Source organism: Schistocerca serialis, chromosome 2 (genome assembly GCF_023864345.2).
Source record: "Schistocerca serialis cubense isolate TAMUIC-IGC-003099 chromosome 2, iqSchSeri2.2, whole genome shotgun sequence".
NCBI classification, from domain to species: Eukaryota; Metazoa; Arthropoda; class Insecta; order Orthoptera; family Acrididae; genus Schistocerca; species Schistocerca serialis.
Window position 1 is genome coordinate 32915696 of NC_064639.1, and position 21087 is coordinate 32936782.

The following is a 21087-nucleotide window of genomic DNA, read 5'->3' on the forward strand; positions in this document are numbered from 1 at the left end:
GTCACCACCGAGAGATTGATCCACATGTCAGAAGAGTTCCAAGGCGCGTTTTGACCCGATGTGTGTGGTGTCTTGGTACTGAGAGTGGATAGCGGGATAGTGCCCTCTTGATGGACAAGACACGGATTAGCTCAAAGAGCGATTATCGACGTCTCTTTATTTGCTGCGCACTTTGGACATCTTATGACCTTTCACCCGTGGTGTAGAGGTAGCGTGTAGTGATCGCAACGTCTTCGGTCCTGAGTTCGAACTTCGCCACAGCTTCAGTTGTGAACAAAAATCAACAATGGTGGCCGAAGACTTCCTGCATAGAAAGTCTCCCTCGTTCAGAAAATGGCCTTATGAAAGAGAACGGAGGAGCGGACAGAGGTTCAGGACACTTTCTTGCCCTTGGGGTGGGAAAGAGCCCCTAAAGGCAGAAGAATCATCAATAATCAACGGCGTGAGGATGCAGAAGCCATTAAAGATACATAATGTGTATCCACAGCACACGTGGCCTGTAACTGAAAATGTATCATGATAATCTCTCCATTGGCAAAAATTCTGGACTAGTCCTCTTTTCGGATCTCTGGGAGGGGACTGCCAAGAGGGAGATGACCTTGAGAAAAAGACTGAGTAACTAACGAATGGATAATAACATCCTACGAGTTGGGGTGTGGAATAAGTTTGAACATGATAGGGAAGCCAGAAGACCCTAGATTTAGTGGAGGTCAGTGAAGTGAAACGGAAAGAAAACACGGATTTCTGGTCAGATGAGTATAGTGTAATACCAATGGGAGTAAGATTTGTTGTGAATAGAAAGGTGGGGCAGAGAGTGAGTTACAGTGAACAGTTCAGTGACAGGGTTGCTCACATAATCGACAGCAAACCAATACCGACAACAATAGTTCAGGTATACATGCCGATGTTGCAAGCTGAAGATGAAGAGATAAAGAAGGTATATGAGGATATTGAAGGGGTAATTCAGTATGTAAAGGGGGATGAAAATCTAACAGTCATGGGGGATTGGAATGCAATAGTGGGGGAAGGAATAAAAGAAAGGGTTACGAGAGAATATGGGTTTTGTACTAGGAATGAGAAAGCACAAATACCAGTTGACGTCTGCAATAAATTTCAACTTGTAATAGCGAATAATCTGTTCAAGAATCACAAGAGGAGGAGGTACGCTTGGAAAAGCCCAGGAAATTCACGATTTGTTAGATTACATTAAGGCCACGCAGAGATTCTGAGTCAGATACTGAATTTTAAGGCGTTACCAGGAGCACGATTTGGTGGTGATGAAGAACAGGTTGAAGTTTATGAGACTAGAGAGGAAGAGTCAGTGCGAAAAGAAGTGGGGTACGGAGGGTATAGGAAATGGAGAGATACGGTTGAGGTTCTCTGAGGCTATGGAGAATGCGATAAGGAGTAGCTAAGTAGGCAGTTCAGTTGAAGAGAGCTTACCGTGGGTAACAGAAGATCTACTTCAGTCCATCGATGAAAGAAGGAAGTGAAAAAAATGTTTAGGGAAATTCAGGAATACAGAAATATTTCACTCAGGAAAGGAAATGCAGAGAAGCTAAGGTGAAATTGCTGCATGAAAAACGTGAAGAAATCTACAAAGAAATGATTATCAGCAGGACTGACTCGGTATACAGAAAAGTGAAATTAAAAGCGAGGGTGGTAACATCAAGAGTGCAATGGAAATTCCACTGTTGATCGCAGAGGAGAGAGCTATGAAGAGGAAGACGTGTCTCATGACGTGATAGGAGAAGAGACAGAAATCTATATAGAAGAGGTAGAGAATCCAGTATTAGAATCGGAATTTAAAAGAGCTTTGGAAGATTGAAGATCGAATAAGGCAGAAGGGATAGATAACATTTCCAAAATCATTGGAGGGAATGGCAACAAAACGGCTATTCACGTTGGTGTGTAGAATGTATGAGTCTGGTGATATACCATCTGACTTTTGGAGAGACATTAACCACATACTTCCGAAGATTTCAAGAGCCGACAAGTGTGAGAATTATCTCAAAATCAGCTTAACAGCACATGCATCCAACTTGTTGACAAGAATAAGAATAGTGGAGAATGGAAAAGAAAATTGAGGTTGTGTTTTATGATGATCAGTTTGGTTGTGGGAAAGGTAAAGGCACTAGGGAGGCAGTTCTGACGTTGCAGTTGATAATGGAAACAAGACTAAAGAAAAATCAAGACCGTTCATAGGATTTTTCGGCCTTGGAAAAAGCGTCCGACAACATCAAATGGTACAAGATATTCGAAATTCTGATAAAAATTGGTATAAGCTATAGGGAAAGACGGGTGGTATACAATGTATACAACAACCAAGAGGTTGCAATATGAGTGGAAGACCAAGAACGAAGTGCTGGAGTTAAAAATGGTGTCAGACAGGGATGAAGTGTTTCGCCCCTCCTGTTCAATCTATAAATCGAAGAAGCAATGACGGAAATAACATAAAAGTTCAAGAATGGAATTAAAATTCAAGGTGAAAGGATATCAGTGATAAGAATCGCTCATGATACTGCTGACCTCGGTGAAAATGAAGAAGAATAACAGGATATGCTATATGGCACGAACAGTCTAATGAGAACAGAATATGGATTGAGAGTGAATCGAAGAAAGACGAAATTCACATGAAGCAGCAGAAATGACAACAGCGAGAAATTTAACACCAGCTTGTTGATAACGAAACAGATTAAGTTAAGGAATTCTGCTATCTAGGCAGCAAAATAAGGCATGACAGGCGGAGCAAGGAGGACATCAAAACCAGACAAGCACTGGCAAAAAGGGCAACAGAAAATGATGACTCAGATAAATAATCGGAAAATGATGACTCAGATAAATAAACAAACAAATAAATCAAGATGCTGCAACATTACAGAAAATGACCAGCATAGTAACTTCAGCATTCTCCTGTGTGACGGCATTATGTTAAGAGCATATACGCCACTGCATGTGTTTCTTAGGGATACTGTGTTTTGTATGGATGCAACGATACATGAAGCATTTTCGCATGCAACGGGATCTGGTGACCATCTAATGGGTGACGTTGCCCGACCACACAGAGCCTAGTGGACGTTACCTGCAATATGATGACATATCGTACGTAAAGTAAGCAGCTCGCCTCCGGGACTTAAATTCAGTTCGGGTTGATTGGCACGAAAATCTGAAGGCCTAACGTCGCCACCACGCAATAGAGTTGGTCAGACGACATAGATAACGGGCGAGTACGCCAGAGTTACCAGCAGTGCGCTCCCTTCGGTTACTTCCGGTGCTACTGTAGCAGCTGACGAGCAATCGGAGACCAAAAGAAGCAGATGGAGTGGGCAGTCACTTGACTGGGGTATTGGTGGTGTGTGAACGCGTTTAACGGGAGGGTAAACTGCAGCTTCCAGCTAGTCTCTCCTTTGTATATGCCGAACAGAGAAGCAGAGAAGACACCTGTTAGTGGACATTAACGTGGGGTGTGTCCAACATTCAGCGTTATGGTGGCTTGCAGTGTGATGAGAAAACTTTCAGTGGAGGGTGAATGTCTGCAGAGGAATGGTAGTCCATTCTTCCTAAAGTGCCGAAACAAATAAAACGTAGTGATTTTGGATGCTGGCGTATGGAGCGAAGCTGACATTCTAACTCATACCAAAGGCTTTCCAATGGGTTCAGGTCGCGACTCTGACCAAGTCGGTCAATTTCAGGAATATCACTGTCGACAAGCCATTGTCTCACCGATGCTTCGGTCCATTGTCATGTCAATACAAAAAATCGTCGTCACCGAACTATTCCTTTATTGTGCGCAGTACAGAATGCTGTAACATGTATTCACATCCTTCTGCTGTTAGCGCTTTCTCAAGTGCAACAAGGGGACCACACTAGAGCAGTGCATCCGCCTAAGCAGCGCTCGCTACTCATAGCTCGCCTCACACGCGTTTCAGAAGCACGAGGGCAGCAGCTTCAGCTCTCGGTGCCATGTGACGCACTCACAGAATGGCTTTGTCACATGGCTACGTAAACATAGACACTGTACAGCTTCGCCACAATGTAGCGGCTCTAACAGGCCCAGCAATCGTTGTAATGCACTTAGAGTTAGAATTTCTTTTTACAAGGGTGTGTTGAAAAGTGTCATCGATCATCCTCCATACAGTCCTGACTTTTCCAAAACCGATTTTCATCTTAGTCAAAATATCCACGGGTGTGCTGCCGGTCTATAGTGTCCAACGGGCACAATATTTCGGCGATCATACATGTCGCCATCATCAGGTGAACTGACGGACTGAGCTCCTGTGAACGTGCCGGCACGGAGATCCGTACGCTATGGCTGCTCAGAGGGAACTGGGTTCGGTCGCGGCGGCGGCCGATTTAAATACCCTCCGCCCGCGGCGCGCTCCCTCCGCCGTCCGCGCCCCGCGCCACGGTCGCGCGGTGGAACAGATTGCGACGGCGTCTGAGATGACGTCGGAGTGATGGCTCTGTCCGCCGTGGTCGTCACAACTATACGTTTGCTCGATTTACTCTTGATTAACCCGATCGCTGGTTCCCAAGCCTTGCTAAGATTATAGCCACAGTCACGGTTTATGAGGTCATCATTGGTGCGAATTTCGATGGCCTCTCTAACAACGCTGTCCCAGTATCTCGACGTCTGTACCAGAATCCTCGTGCGGTCATATTCCATGGCGTGATTTTCCGACAAACAATGTTCAGCGACCGCCGACTTGCTCGGATACATCAGGCGAGTGTGCCTCTGGTGTTCACGGCATCGATCCTCGACGGTACGCATCGTCTGACCAATATACGACTTGCCACATTGACACGGAATCTGGTACACGCCGGCCTTCCTCAAACCGAGGTCATCTTTGGCGCTCCCCACCAGTGCACGAGTTTTATTTGGAGGACAAAACACAGTTCCGACCCGGTGTTTCTTCAGAATGCGAGCGATTTTCCCCGAGAGTGCGCCTGTGTATGGAATAAAGGCAGTGCCTACCTCCTCCCTCGTGACTTCATCCATCTCAAGAGGTTGTGCCGCAGTGGTTGGGCGGAGAGCACGTTGAATCTGCCACTCTGAGTACCCATTTTTCCGAAATACAGTTCTCAGATGTTCCAATTCCTGGGGTAGACTCTCTGCGTCAGAGATAGTGCGCGCCCTATGTACTAGAGTTTCTCTTGGTCAAGAGAAGGGCTGACGGCACCCTAGGTCATGGGGTGTATCGGAAAACTACGCACACTGATCTGTATTTGCACGCAGACAGCTGCCACCACCCTTCACAGAGGAATGGGGTACTTAAAACTCTAGTACATAGGGCGCGCACTATCTCTGACGCAGAGAGTCTACCCCAGGAATTGGAACATCTGAGAACTGTATTTCGGAAAAATGGGTACTCAGAGTGGCAGATTCAACGTGCTCTCCGCCCAACCACTGCGGCACAACCTCTTGAGATGGATGAAGTCACGAGGGAGGAGGTAGGCACTGCATTTATTCCATACACAGGCGCACTCTCGGGGAAAATCGCTCGCATTCTGAAGAAACACCGGGTCGGAACTGTGTTTTGTCCTCCAAATAAAACTCGTGCACTGGTGGGGAGCGCCAAAGATGACCTCGGTTTGAGGAAGGCCGGCGTGTACCAGATTCCGTGTCAATGTGGCATGTCGTATATTGGTCAGACGATGCGTACCGTCGAGGATCGATGCCGTGAACACCAGAGGCACACTCGCCTGATGTATCCGAGCAAGTCGGCGGTCGCTGAACATTGTTTGTCGGAAAATCACGCCATGGAATATGACCGCACGAGGATTCTGGTACAGACGTCGAGATACTGGGACAGCGTTGTTAGAGAGGCCATCGAAATTCGCACCAATGACGACCTCATAAACCGTGACTGTGGCTATAATCTTAGCAAGGCTTGGGAACCAGCGATCGGGTTAATCAAGAGTAAATCGAGCAAACGTATAGTTGTGACGACCACGGCGGACAGAGCCATCACTCCGACGTCATCTCAGACGCCGTCGCAATCTGTTCCACCGCGCGACCGTGGCGCGGGGCGCGGACGGCGGAGGGAGCGCGCCGCGGGCGGAGGGTATTTAAATCGGCCGCCGCCGCGACCGAACCCAGTTCCCTCTGAGCAGCCATAGCGTACGGATCTCCGTGCCGGCACGTTCACAGGAGCTCAGTCCGTCAGTTCACCTGATGATGGCGACATGTATGATCGCCGAAATATTGTGCCCGTTGGACACTATAGACCGGCAGCACACCCGTGGATATTTTGACTATCAAATACGCCGGGAGAAACTCAAGAATCACGATTTTCATCTATTTCTGAATCTTAAAGAAGAGTTTCGAGGGCTTCTTCTTGACAGTAATGAAGCGGCACAGGCAGAGATGAGATTATGGCTCTATTGACAAAGTCAAACATTCTACAGCGGCGTTATCAACAAACCGATCTCTCGTTGGGAGAAATATTTTCGTCGCAGGATGTCTATGTTGAGAAATAAATATATAGACATGAAGAATAAAGACGTAGAATGTTAAAAACGTTTGTTTAATTTAAAAAGCTTCAAGGGTTCCACACAAAAACTCTGAGGCATTACTTTTCAGCAAGCCCTCATAGCTGTCGATTTTCTGTTTCTATGGTGGAAGCGTATGTTGTATACCTGAAATTCATTAATTATTATCACACTGATTGAATACAAACATGTTTAACGAAAATTAAACTGATAGTCGGATACTGAAAGTTACTGAATGTCATTGTTTTAGTTTGGGGACTATAAATGTGCATGAAAGAACAGCCGATGAAATAATACTCTCAATCAATCTTTTGCTAAAATCGCACTGACATTGAGACAATTTGAACTGAACAAACAAAGAAAAATTACGTTGAGGAGTATGGCAATAGATTATAACTGTCAACTTCATTTATAACTAACGAAAAACTTCAGTACACACTGTAGGCACTCGTGCGTAAATTAAGCAAATGAACTAACAGAACTCGTTGTCGTTGCTAATATTAACTGCAATGAACGGATGAAGGAAGGGAGCGCAAGGTCTAGTGGTAAGCAGAGACGGACGTTATTTGTATACATTTCGATCTGGATAATTATACAAATAAGTAGACAATTCAAATATTAGAATATTAGAATATTCGAATTTCCAGATAAGTAAATCATTGAAACACATTTGACGGATAAAGGTTAGTAGGAGTTCTCGGGAGTATGTAGCTTGCCGATATCTGCGTACCATTAAAACCTCGATAACTGCCGACTGAATTATCATCTCTGCTAACAAGCCGTACCTCCACGTCCTTGTCGCATATTCCGGGAAATGTATGGCGTACCGTGCGTGTGCGTTATGCAGCACACGAAAGAGGGCGAAAGGCAACTTTCCAGCGCCTTAAAACTGGAACATACCGACCAGGTTGGAGGCTGGAGGTTAAGTTGTCGTTCTGGCAACCCATAACTTGGAAAGCAATGAATCTGTGGGAACATGACAAATTACTATTTTTTTTGGTATAAGTGTGTAGAATGTTTGCCTGGCAACGTTGGCGTAATATTGTTACTATCTTGGGAATTTAAGAAAAGAAGAAGATTGTTCCTCTGTTGTTGTTGTAATTCAATCTTCATTGTGTGAGAAATAAAAAATAAATAACTGGAAACGTCCGTGTTATATTGAGTCCTTAATCAACTTAGTGTGCAAAAAATTGTTGACCCCGACGTCATTGGCGAGACATTTGCAACGTAATTTGCGGCGATTGTGTTTTAACCTGGATTCGTTGCATTTAATGTTTAAAAATACCCAAATCGTCAACAGAAAATAGACGTGAAGGGAATAATCCTGAATGTAAACTGGAAATTGACAAGGTAAACGTTAAGCTATCGCCTTTCTGGACTGAGAAGCCAGTCATTTGGTTTTGTTAAACGGAAGAGCAATTTACGATTCCAGGTACAGCTATGGAGGCGACTGAATTTCCTCAGTCAGCTGGAGCCAAAATTTGTTGAAAATATGTGGTACCTAGTTACAAGTGACGAGAACAATAAACATTCTCTTGCGAAAGAACGACTTCTGAGCATATTTAAAGAAAGTGAAGAGCGCGAGATTAAAAAAGTAAAACAAGTTTGAAGAGTTGAGAAGTCGTCAATACGAAGCGTAGACAATTATTATGAAAAATACGGGGCTTTGCAGGTACTAACGTGTCGAACAAGATCTTAAAAACACTTTTCCTTGACAAACATCCTAGTAGTAGTCGAAGTATTCTGACGAAACAGTGTATAAGAAAGCTCAAATAGCAGCTCGTATAGTCGAAATGGCACGCTGTTGAGGAGGTTCAAATCGCATCAGTTCAGTCAATTCCGTTAACATTGTAGTCCCTCTCAGTCCATGATCTGCTTTTAGGTACTGAAGAACTCGAATATGAGATTAAGATACTTCGAAAACCAAATAAGCAATGATCACGCAATAGAAGCAGGGCAAAATTCGGAAAAAACGGTAAATATTATGTGTAATATTCTTTTTACTGTCAAGTGTTCAGACCTTCTTCCCCTAGTTCACAGGGATTTACAGGAGTCAAGAAACATGACATAAAGGTGAGTGCTACCTGCAGCCCTCTGCTCTCATGCACGAACAGTGCAATTTGAGTTTCACACGAACTGTTTCTGATTGATATAGAGGCACTGTTCCTTTCCCCAAGATGTTAGCTGTACAAATATTGAGGAACCCACACTGGAGGAGGATGTCTAGCTCTCCACGTCGCTGCGACATGCCGAGACACGTCCATCCTTTTCTCCGAGAAAGTCATCTCAGTACGCCAAGTAGGAGCAAGAGAGCGAATGTCTACAAGGAAAAAATATGTAATTGTCACATTCAGCATTAGAACTATACTAACATTTTGGGGAACTTCACACTTTATTACGGTACGTGAGGCTGATATGAATTTTGCCAAGCATATGGCAATGCACAAATGATTGTGATTACAAAATTGTGTATGATATCAGAGTTTGAGATTTTCGTAAGGTATGAGGCCTGTATGCTCTGCCTGTAAGTGTACTGGTATGGAACAGAATGGAGTTTCCGCTGCGCATGCAAGATAGAAGATACATGGTGCTGTTCTCACAATGTGTGGGTCAGTAGCCGCAATAACTGCATGGGATCCATTTCTTTCATCCCGTTTCGTATCGCAAGCGTCACTTTCGCAGCAACATGTCCTACACGAACATGTCACAGCGTCACAAACACCGGAATTTTTTATAAATGATGTAAACAACTCGCCGAATATTATAATACATCGGTGTAGAGATGAAACACTCTTAGAGGACGAACTGTCGATACAAGGGGCACTTCAGTAGGGTTGAGATTAGCCAGCTCTGTGGCGCCCTGAGTGGTAGGAAAGCTTTTCCCCCTACTGTCTCCTTTTATCTCTGCCAGCAGACTGGACAGACGGGCTTTGAGTATTAACGCACCTCTCATCAGGAGACCAACGACGGTGATGTTTGGTTTGCGGGGCGCTCAGCTGCACGGTCTTCAGCGCCCGTACAAAGTCCCAATTTTTACACAGTCAAATTTTTTTGCACAGTCCAATCTAGCCACTGTCACGAATGATGATGATGATGATAGTGGTGAAGTGATAAGGACAACACAAATACCCAGTGCCCGGGCAGAGGAAATCCCCAACCCGGCCGGGAATCGAACCCGGGACCCCGCGATCCGGAGGCAGCAATGCTAGCCACTAGACCACGAGCTGTGCGCTCAGGAGAGCAAGTGCGGCTAGGTCTGATGAAAATGGTGATGGGGAAAGCACAACGACTGCCTTATATACGGTCCAGTCACATTAATACAAGGGTGAGTCAAACGAAAACCTTAAATATTTTTTAAAATATTATTTATTGTGCAGAAGTGGTACAAAGCTGTATCATTTTTCAACATAACGCTCAATGCAAGTCCTTTAGCGTTTACAAAGAGCATAAATTACTTTAGAAAAAAAATCTTTTGGTTATCCGCACAACCACCCATGCACCGCATGGCGTACCTATTCATCAGAACGGAACTTCTTTCCTCCCATTGCGTCTTTGAGTGGTCCAAACATATGGAAATCACTTGGGGCTAGGTCTGGTGAGTATGGTGGACGAGGAAGACACTCAAAATGCAGGTCTGTGATTGTTGCAAGTGTTGTACGGGCAGTGTGGGGCCTTGCATTTTCATGTTGAATAAGGACACCTGCTGACAGCAATCCACGTCGCTTTGATTTGATTACAGGCCGCAGATGATTTTTTATTGAGATCTGCGTATGATGCACTGGTGGCAGTGGTCCCTCTAGGCATGTAATGCTCCAATAGGACGCCTTTTTCGTACCAAAAGAGAGTCAGCATAACCTTCCCTGCTGATGGTTCTGTTCGAAACTTCTTTGGTTTTGGTGATGAGGAATGGCGCCATTCCTTGCTCGCTCTCTTCGTTTACGGTTGGTGGAAGTGAACCCAGGTTTCGTCCCTAGTAACGATTCTTGCGAGGAAGCCATCACCTTCTCGTTCAAAGCGCCGAAGAAATTCTTCACAAGCATCAACACGTCGTTCTCTCATTTCAGGAGTTAGCTGCCGTGGCACCCATCTTGCAGACACTTTGTGAAACTGGAGCACATCATGCACAAGGTGGTGTGCTGACCCATGAATAATCTGCAAACATGGTGCAATGTCATTCAGTGTCACTCGGCGCTTTTCCTTCACTATAGCTTCAACTGCTGCAATGTTCTGTGGAGTCACAACTCGTTGTTCCTGACCTGGACGAGGAGCATCTTCCACTGAAGTCACACCATTTGCGAACTTCCTACTCCATTCGTAGACTTGCTCCTGTGACAAACTTGCATCACCATACTGAACCTTCATTCGTCGATGAATTTCAATAGATTTCACACCTTCACCATGCAAAAACTGAATAACAGAACGCTGTTCTTCCCTTGTGCAAGTCGCAAGTGGGGCGGCCATCTTTATACTGATACTGCGACGGTATGTGTGCATCTGCACTATGCTGCCAGCTACAGGCCATTCTGCAAGCTGTTTGTAGCACGCTTACCAACTTACAGGATAACGGACCGAAATTTCGATTGGTTATTGCAAATTTGAGGTTTTCATTTGACTCACCCTCGTACCACAACCAACTATGTTCCACGTAAACGTGCAGTAGCTACTCACGGACGGTAGTTGGCAACACTGGCAGTAGAGGGCATACAAAGCATGCATGAGGGAAGCGGAAAAGAGCAGTCGTTGTCGTAATGCAGAAACGAAGTGATTTATGGCGTCTGAAAGGGTGCGATCGTTGGCTTTCGTGCCAAGGGTGGAAGCATATCCGAAACGGCTAAATTTGTAAACTGTTCTTGTGCCGAGTTGGTGAAAGTATACTTTTCATGGCAAAATCGCATTATCGGAAACCGAGGCAGAGGCAACTGTGGTACACCACCGGTCATAGATGACAGGAGTGAATGACAGCTGCAGAGACGTGTACTGGCGAGTGCAACTGTTGAGCTACTGACTGGCCAGGTGAACCAAGGGCTGCCAACAGTGACTCCTCAATGATGGTTGCTGCGTCTGGGTCCCTGCAGCAAGAGCGTGGCTCGCGCACCCACGCTGACGGAGGCTGGAATTTGCACGCCAGTGCCGCAAACGGACGTCCACTGATAGACGAGAAAGATGGGACACGTTTTATGCTCCGTCGAACATAGTCGTTAGCGTCTACGATAGGAAATGTCGGAAAACAAATACTCTGCAATCGGGACTGGTGTTATGGTGCGGGGAATCTTTCTGTGGCATTCTCCGAGTGATCTCGTCATTTTCGAAGGCACTCTCCGACACTGCACTCCCCTGGGCACCAGATTCACCGGATTTAAAACCATCTAGACCCTGTGGGACCACCTCAATCGGGCTGTTCAGACCATGGATCCTCAACGAAGAAACGTGGCGCAGCTGGCCATTGCACTGCGGTCAGCATGGCTCCACATCCCTGTCGGTATCTTCCAGAACCTCAGTGACTCTTCCTGCACGTCCGCACTGCAAAAGGTAGTTGTTCAGGCTTTGTGAGTGGTCACATTAAAGTTACTGGAAATTCTAATAAACCCATTAGTCTAGCTTAGTGTTCCATAAAGCCGACTGGAACATAGGCTGCCATGACGTAAATCAACGGTGGAGGGTCATTTGACCGCATGATACCCGGTTCTGCACCATCTACAACGCTCCAAAGCGACCATTTGGTTGTTCAAGAGAGTGAATAAAAATTTTCTGGGGAGATTATTATATAACCGAATCCTTCTCATCGATATTGCTGCTTCCAGCTACTTAAGGTGAGCTGTCTAGAGATAAGAGCTTGAGTAATGTAAGATCTAGACAACACCTCGAACCACATGTGTTGTGCAGAGACAGAGACAGTGTGAACACAGTAGTGGTCTGAAGAAATAGTGAGAGAATGAGCGAATCGGGTACATACAAAAAATAATGTTGAAGGTTTATCGAGTACTGGCGAAAATGTCTGTCTTCATAGCAATCTTTAAATCCTGTATCCTGCTAAATGTCACTGAAGTTAGATTCGTGTGTCTGAATGTGAGTTTAACTCCACAGAGTCCCCGAGGTGCTGTAGCTATAACACGCATTTCCATTGCACACTCTCCACTGAAGAAGAAGCGACTTATGGAAATTGCACCATGGCCACTTAGAGGTGTCCCCACTCCACATTGGCCACTACTGGAAAAGCGATTAGTGGGCGACGCACCACGGCCACATAGGAGTATGTCAACCTCACAGTGGTTCTTAAAGGACATCATGGTCACATAGAGGCATGCCCAGTAAAGGACAGGTGACTTGTGAGAATTGCACCATGGCCACATAGCCATAGGCCCACTCAACAAGTGATTTGTGGGAGTTACACAATGCTCACATAGTGGTAGGCCCACTGCACATTGGGCGTTAAAGGACAAGCGATTGGTGTGAATTGTGCCATAGCCACACGGTGGTATATCCACTCAAGACAGAACAGGCGACTTGTGGAAGTTGTACCACGGATATATAGGGGTACCCGCATTCTCAATAAGTGACAAGCGACTTGTGGGAGTTGCGCCATGGCCACATAATAGCATGCCCACTCAACATGGTCACTTAAGGACAGGCGACTTGTCGGAGTGACCACGTTGATGTATGCTCACTCCAGAGTGGTCACTATATGACAAGCGACTTATGTGAATGTGTCATGGTCAAATAGAGGTAAGTCTACTCCAACTGGTCACAAAAGGATAAGCGACTTTGTGAATTGTACCATGCCACGTAGAGCTATACCCACTGAAGACTGGTCTCTGAAGAACAAGTGACTTACAGGAGTTGTACCGCGGCCATATACAAGTATGCCCACTCCACTTTCGTTGCTGTAGGGCAAACGACTTGTGACAGTTTCGTTATGGCCAGATAGAGATATGCCTGCTCTAGACCGTTCACTAATGGACAAGCAAGTTGTGGGAATTGCGCCTTGCGCACATACAGGTATGCCCGCTCAAGAGTGCTCTGTGAAGGACAAGTGACTTGACGTTGCACCATAAGCACATCGCGGTATGCCCACTCCACACTGGCCACTAAAGGACAAGCGACTTGTGGGAGTTGTACCATGGCCATACAGAGGTAGGCCAGACTGGCCACTACAGGACGAGCGTCTTACGGAAGTTGCATCATGGCCTACTAAGGGACCAACGAACTAGGCGACGAGCAACTTGTAGGAGTTGCACTACGGCCACATCTGAAGTAGCCAAGCGGCGAAAGCGTGTGCAGGCGGTTGCTGAGCCTCGTGGCAAATCATCAGGATAATTTTTTACAAATCTAACTGAAGTATGACTGACTGCACACAACACCCATGGATGCACTGCATGAAGTGGCGGGGTATTTGATTGCGTTTGCCATCAGTATAAGCTACGATCCTACTTTCTACTGCCACCAGTTATCGAGAATGAGAGGCAGTTGGGATTTGCTGTCCTCTCTGCTTACGTGGATGATTATATCTCCATTGTCTAAGATTCGAGAAACTGTACCATAAAAAACTGCTGTTCTTCCTGGTTACGTGGATGGTTATATCTGTATTGTCTAAGGTTTTAGATACTATACCATAGAAAAAAACATATGGTAAAACATATTAACGGCAACCTCCACCGAACTTTATTGTTGCCATAGCAGACTCAACTTAATACTGCTAATCAGGAATTCATCAAATACAGCACAAACATATCAGGTATATGCATATCAGCTTATACTGATGGCAAACGCAAACAAATACCCCGTCACTTCATGCAGTGCATCCATGGGTGTTGTGCGCAGTCAGTCATACTTCAGTTAGATTTGTAAAAAATTATCCTGATGATTTGCCACGAGGCTCAGCAATATGATTCACCGGTCCATAAACATTCCTGTCACTGCTCCACTCTAGTTTAATAAAATGATGGAGGTTTTTGCAGCAATGCAAGAGAGGCCACGCATTCGATTCCATCATAAGTGCTGCTAGATAGATACACGATCATAAACACCGAGTCCCTGCCGTCTCTTGACGATCTCTTGTGTAACTTAGCCCTGTGCAGCTGAAATGTATGGGGCGTCCTCAGAATTTGGTGACAAGTGTATCAGACGATTCGACTACATATTGAACCTTAAAGATTGGCGGGTCTTGTTAGTTCATTTATTAAGCTAATAAAATAAATGATGGCCTTTAATGTTTTTGCGTGTTTTCAATGATGAATCTGGTCGTAAGATCACAGTACAGTATAACAGTAACTTCTTAAAAAATACAAGAGTCTTTTTGAAGCTCTGTAGGTGGTGTAGAGCTGGTACCGCATAGTAATCCTCCACCTCTGACGCGAGTAATGACAGTGAACTGACGTGTATGTGTCACTCGGCTATGTAGAAACAGTCCAGTAACGTGTGTCGGTGTGGAGACGTCAAAGTATGGCAGAAAGGAGTTATCGTGTTTGGACGTGCCATGAACACACCATTTGTTTGCGTAGCAACGTGATCTGTCCAATATGTCTACAACGAATGGAGTCAGTCACGTAGTCTGGAGTACAACAGAGACTGTTGATAGGTCCTAACCGACGCCCTGTCAATGAAATCGGTTTCATCCGTTGCCAGTGAATGCACATACACCTCAAGCAGTTTCCGAGGAAACACTGCAAAAGTGAGCTCCGCGTGACAGACACTTGGACTATGGTACCTGGCATATGGCCGTTGCTCACAGCACCACATGAAGCTGCACGTCTTGGGACATTGTCCAATCACATTAATGTGACCTCCTGTCGAAAGGCCTGAATATGATGCTCAAGGGTAGGTGCATACTTGTGTTGATCCACTGTGTCTTCTGGAATGACGAAGTCTCTCACGGAATACCGCGAAAACATTTCCCAGGCCATAAAGCTCCCTCCTCCGGCCAGGACGCTTTGGTTTCAGATATGTCACACCTTACACGCTAAGGGCCAGCTGTCCGATGGAGCATAAAACGTGATTCATCTGTCGCCAGTCAGTGGACGTGCAGTCGCGAAACTGGCGTGGGAATTCCAGCCTTCTATACAGTGCGTTTGAAAAAGAACTCCATAGTTTTAATGTGTCCTAGAACTTGTACAAAGTGACATACACTACTCTAGTTTGTGGTGTTTGATTCATCAACTCTCCAAGTTTGGCTGCCCTGCAGTTGGCAGGTCTGCTTGCCCTTGAGACGGCACCAGTGCTGTTTTTTCCTCGGTTCCTTTTAGGTCCAGACGTGCATGCGGTGCAGTGCAGAGCAGCTCAGCAACAATGTGTACTCTGCAAGAGAAAGTGCAGTGTGTTATTTGGCTTGCGAAAACTGAGTCAGCTATAACAGTACAACGTTAGACATCAGTATGGTGATGAACCACCTACAGAAAAAACTATCCGTCATTGGCTAAAGTCTTTCAAGGAAACTGGTAGTGATTTAAAAGCAAAGTCACCAGGTAGACCGAGATCTTCTGAAGATGTTGTTGAACAGATCCATGTTTCGTGTGTTCAGAGCCTGAAGAAGTAATTGGCCAGACGTAGTCTACAATTAGGAGTGCCTAAAGGTACTGTGTATGATGTTGTGCATTGTGTGCCTACAAATTGCAACTGTTACATGAAAAACCTACTGATAAAATCAAAAGGTATGAGTTTGCTGTTGACTTTCTATACAGAATTGATGACAATGTTATTTTAAAAAAAAATTCTCTTTTCTGATGAGGTTACATTTCATATCAGTGGAACAATTAATCGTCATAACTGCAGACTTTGGGGGGCAGAGCATCGACATGAAGTTATTCAGCATCAATGTCTGGCGCGGTTTGAGGGAAGATCATGTGATTGGTCCTTTCATTTTTGTACAAAAAACAATAAACAGGGAAGTTTACTGTGACCTGTTGACAGAGTTGGTCTTTTCCCCAACTGGCAATATTGAGGCGGAAAAGGGGCTTGTGTTTATCTGACAAGCTGGCTCCCCACCTCATTACAGTAGCCACGTGCGTGTGTTGATAGTCGCTTTCCAGGAAGTTGGATAGGCAGGGCTGGGCCAATACCTTGGCCACCACGAAGCCCAGGCTTAACCCCATTGGACTTTTTCTTTTGGGGCCACGTAAAAAACGTTGTGAACAGTGAAAAGATCAGAGACATCAATCATTTATGAAAAAGAATCGTCGTGGCGTGGCGGTTGGGACAGTTACACCTGAAATGTTGGTGAATACGTGGTTAGAAGTGAAGTATCGTCTCGACATGTGCAGGGCAACAAATGGATCCCACGTTGAAGTCTACTAACACTAAACAAAACTTGAATGAATTGTCTTCCATGAGAGATACTCATTGATGTGATTTTTCATTAATTTCCCCATTAAATTTATAGTTAACTAGGGAGGTTTTTTGCAGACACCCTGTACTTCGTCCACTGGTAGTGCTGCCACCTGCAGTCTGTGAGTGGTTATTCCACGTTGACGTCGAATATAGGCGATCGTCACGTTAATATTTTTGGACTGCGTAATATAGGAATTGGACAACAACTGATTGGAGATGTGGTATGTGATCCGACATCTCGCGATTTTGTCTGTTTTCAAATGATACAAGCCTATAACCTTTATTTGTGTCATCACTTGGGTCCACTCATTCTGGTTTCTGTGAATACGAAGCGGGATGATTATTTAAACACTCTCTTTGAGCGAATGTTGCACTTTTCTTCTATATGTTCATGATGACTATGTTTTGGACACTCCCAAGGTGACAAAAACCGTGTTCACAACAATGAATACTTTCCTCGTTTGACAAACACTCAGGCTCTGCATCGTACATCTGTTGTATTGGTGCGTAAGTTCGTAGCGTTTTTGCATATGTTTAATAAACACAACAGATGCACATAACAGAGATTTTAGTCATCACTAATATATTCTCCTTCACTATTTACGCACGCTGGAGTAACATTCGACGCCGCGACTGTAGAAATCACGTGATTTTGATTGGAAAAACTCGTCGAGCCCTGTTCAGAGTGCATGTTCATCCAGAATGGAAGTTCCTTCAAGCCTGTTCGATAGAGAGCGGCAAAGGTGAAAACGTGAGGTCGGAAGATCGCGTGAATAAGATGGGTGCGGAATGACTTCCCAACATAACTCCTATATAGCGTTTTTGTCAGTCTAGCAGAATGTGGGCGGAAGTTACCCTGGAGTAGCATCACTTCACGCAGTCTTCCTGGTCGTTGTTCTTGGACTGCGTCTGCAAGACGTCTTTGTTGTTCACAGTAAATGTCAGCACACATGGTTGCACTGCGGGGAAGCAATTTGTAGTGCTCCACAGCGTCGCTGTTCCACCAGATGAATGACATTATCTTTTGTGGATGCGCGTAGGTCTTCCTACGGAATGTTGCTGCTTTATTTGGGCTCAGCCATCCCCTTTTTTTCTTTATGTTAGCGTAAAGACACCATTTCTCTTCACCAGTGACGATACTGGGTAAGTATGACCGGTGTTGTTCACGAGCCAACTGATGACGAGCGAACAGTGACCCTCATATGGCCACCCACAGAATGTTGTGATTTTGGTTTAGAGCATGCAGTACCCAAACACCAGATTTTTGAATCTCGACACTGCATGCAAATGTCATACGATAGTGGAATGATTGCAGTTCACCATTTTTGCCAGTTATCGTGTACACTGACGGGAATATTGTGGATAAATGATTTTGAACGATCTTCGTCAAACCCCGAAGGTCTTCCTGAACCTGGAGAGTCATTGATGCCAAAACGATCCTCCTTAAAACTACAATAACATATTCTTGTGCTCTGTCCAATAACATTATCCCCACACATGACGCAGATGTTTCTGGCTATCTCCGCTGCTGTCAACCATCTATTGAACTCAGACAGAAGAATATGTCGAAAATGTTCCGATTTCTCCATTTGACATTCTATTTTCTAGCGTCTACAGCTCCACTCACTATCTCCAGATGACAAAATGACAATATGTAAACTCAAATAGCAACAGTGAACTACAAGTAAAAAATGACAATCGATAAATAAACCTATAGGAACCGGAATATCAACATACAAAACGATAAAGATACGAACTTATACACCAACCTAATACTATCCCACTAAATCATTCGAGATAAATCCCATACAAAATGTCTGGGACTGTTTGGAACAGCAGATCGAATGTAGCAATCAACATCCCCCTCCCCAAATTCGTAGCTCTACATCAGCGGTTTGCAAACTTTCTGAGACCTTTACTCCAGGGCCGCTCAGAGTGGCCGCGCGTTCAGAGGCGCCATGTCACGAAACTTGCGGCCACTCCCGCCGAAGGTTCGAGTCCTCCCACGGGCATGGGTGTGTGTGTTGTCTTTAGCGTAAGTTACTTTAAGTAGTGTGTAAGTCTAGGGACCGATGACCTTAGCAGTTTGGTCCCATAGCAATTCACACACATTTGAACATTTTTTTCACTCCTGACTGCAGTCATATATTAGTTAATACCTCCCCCCTCTCTCCCATTATCAAAATTAGTGCCTAACTGAACTTCTGTTTCAAAAGAATTTTCTCTGAACGCTTTTAATTTTAAAATGACGTGAGATACATGATATTCAGTTTTTGTAGGTGTTTTATTAAACCTAGAATTAAAGAGTCAGTGACACAGTTGGCACCACCTACTTCTAACAAGTCCTTTTTTTATACGAGGATCATTCAATAATTAAAGACACAAATCGGTCTAGAGAAAAAAGCGTTTATTTTTACAAAACAATACTTTTCCTACTTTTCAACATAATCCTCTTGAATATTTATGCAGTTGTTCCAACGGGCTACAAGCTTTTTTATTCCGACTGCAAGGAACTCTTTATCTTGATGTTTGAACCAATTTCGCACAATCTTTTTCACGTCCTCGTTGTCCTGGAACCTCTTACTGTGTAATGCCTCCTACAGTGCACCAAACAAATGGGTGCTAAGTCAGGACTCTAAGGGGGATGAGGCAGTACTTCCCAGACCATTTTCTCGATGGTTTCACGGGTTAGTTGAGCAATATGAGGACGTGTGTTGTCTCGCTGGAGAATCACACCTCTCCTCTGAGATCCACAACGTCTCTTTCTCTCACAGCTGGCTTCACTTCTTTTAAAAACAAATTCGAGTAGTATTGGCTGTTCATTGTACGCTGCTCTTCTAGCTAATCAGAAAATATTTGGACCTTCAGAATCCCAAAACGCCGCCAAATGACTTTTCCTGCTGATGCTTGGGTTTTGACTTTTTTTTTTTTTTTTTTTTTTTTTTTTTTTTTTTTTTTTTTTTTTTTTGAGCAGTGAGTTGGTGTGCTTTCGCTCCATGCTTTGTCTTTTTCATTCTGGCTCATAACAGGGAACCCAAGTTTCATCACAAGTTAAAATTTTGTTGAGGAAGTGCTCACCTTCTCTTTCATAATGTTCCTTTAGTTCTGTGTTCTGTGCACACTCTCAACTTGTTTCCTTGTGTAGGCTTCGTTAACTCCTTTGGGACCTATCTTGCACAAGTTTTGCGGTACTTCAGCTTGTTACAGATAATGTCATGAACTGTACCAGTACTAACTTGAACCTTATCAACTATTATTTCCACAGTCATACGGTGGTCGGCACGAATAATACCATCAATTCGACTTTCAAGTGACGGAGTTGAAACTGCAACTGATGGGCCTGAACGGTGTTCGTCAGTCAGTGAGTCTCTACCCACATGTAAAAATTTGCACGATTCATACAACCTTCACCATATACTTTAGACATTCACGGGTTTCTAGCCTTCAGCAAGTAAAAAACGAATAACAGAGCATTGTTAAACTAATGTGGACGTTTCAAGCGGACTCACCATCTTGCAATGTATTTTTGAGGTTATTAACAAAACAATGTTGATACATCAGCTGATCAGTGCTCATCCCAGTGATGCCAACTTAAAGCCATAAAAGTACCAAAGTAGCCCTACTAACAGTTTTTCCCCAGACCAATTTCTCTCTTTAATTATTGAATGACCCTCGTAGAATGATGAAGCAGGTCTCAGTGAATCGCAATTATTACCTGCAACTCCTTCTCAGTAAAGAAAGCTTACTATCCACGTACAGGGTCGACACTTGTTTCAAAGCATGCTTCCTGTGTACCACTCCTCTCCCAAGGACACTTGCTTCACCCACTTAAAGTCAACCAAGCTAAAATTTGTGCACTACACTTACTACTTGTAAATCACTTGACAGCTGACTCCTAACTTCTGAAACGGTAGGAACTGCAAGCCTTTGTCTGTTACTAACAACAATAACACTGTGTAGGTCCTACAGAAGTGTAATAGCCATTAAAACTGCTGTGTTGTGTTGTCAATTTTTTCATTTATTGCTGCCAAGAGTCCATTCTCAAGATATACTTAGGCATACGTGATAAATAGGTCGCAATTTTACTGCCATAGATGCATGGTACAAAGTACAAAGTTTGTGTGTAGTAGGTGGACTGTGCGATTTTATTCCCGGCGTGTAAGTGACGTCAGCGCAGTAACTATGGCGGCAGCTTGAAATGACAACTCTAAACAACAGATGTGTATTCGACCATCAGTTAGGGGAAGGCAGAGTTAAGTAGTGGATGTGTGATCG

The 21087-nt window shown here is 44.5% G+C and overlaps 1 protein-coding gene across 2 annotated transcripts in view; it reads right to left on the reverse strand.

Moving 5' to 3' along the window:
• LOC126456745 (uncharacterized) overlaps positions 1–21087 on the reverse strand; it is a 271037-nt gene that overhangs the window by 131813 nt on the left and 118137 nt on the right. The window contains exon 2 of one of the 2 annotated variants that reach the window (XM_050092491.1): positions 15614–15783. The exons of the other annotated variant lie outside the window; for it this stretch is intronic. The gene's annotated coding sequence lies outside the window, so the exon portion shown is untranslated. The remainder of the gene's footprint in view (positions 1–15613; positions 15784–21087) is intronic. 2 annotated transcript variants of the gene reach the window in all.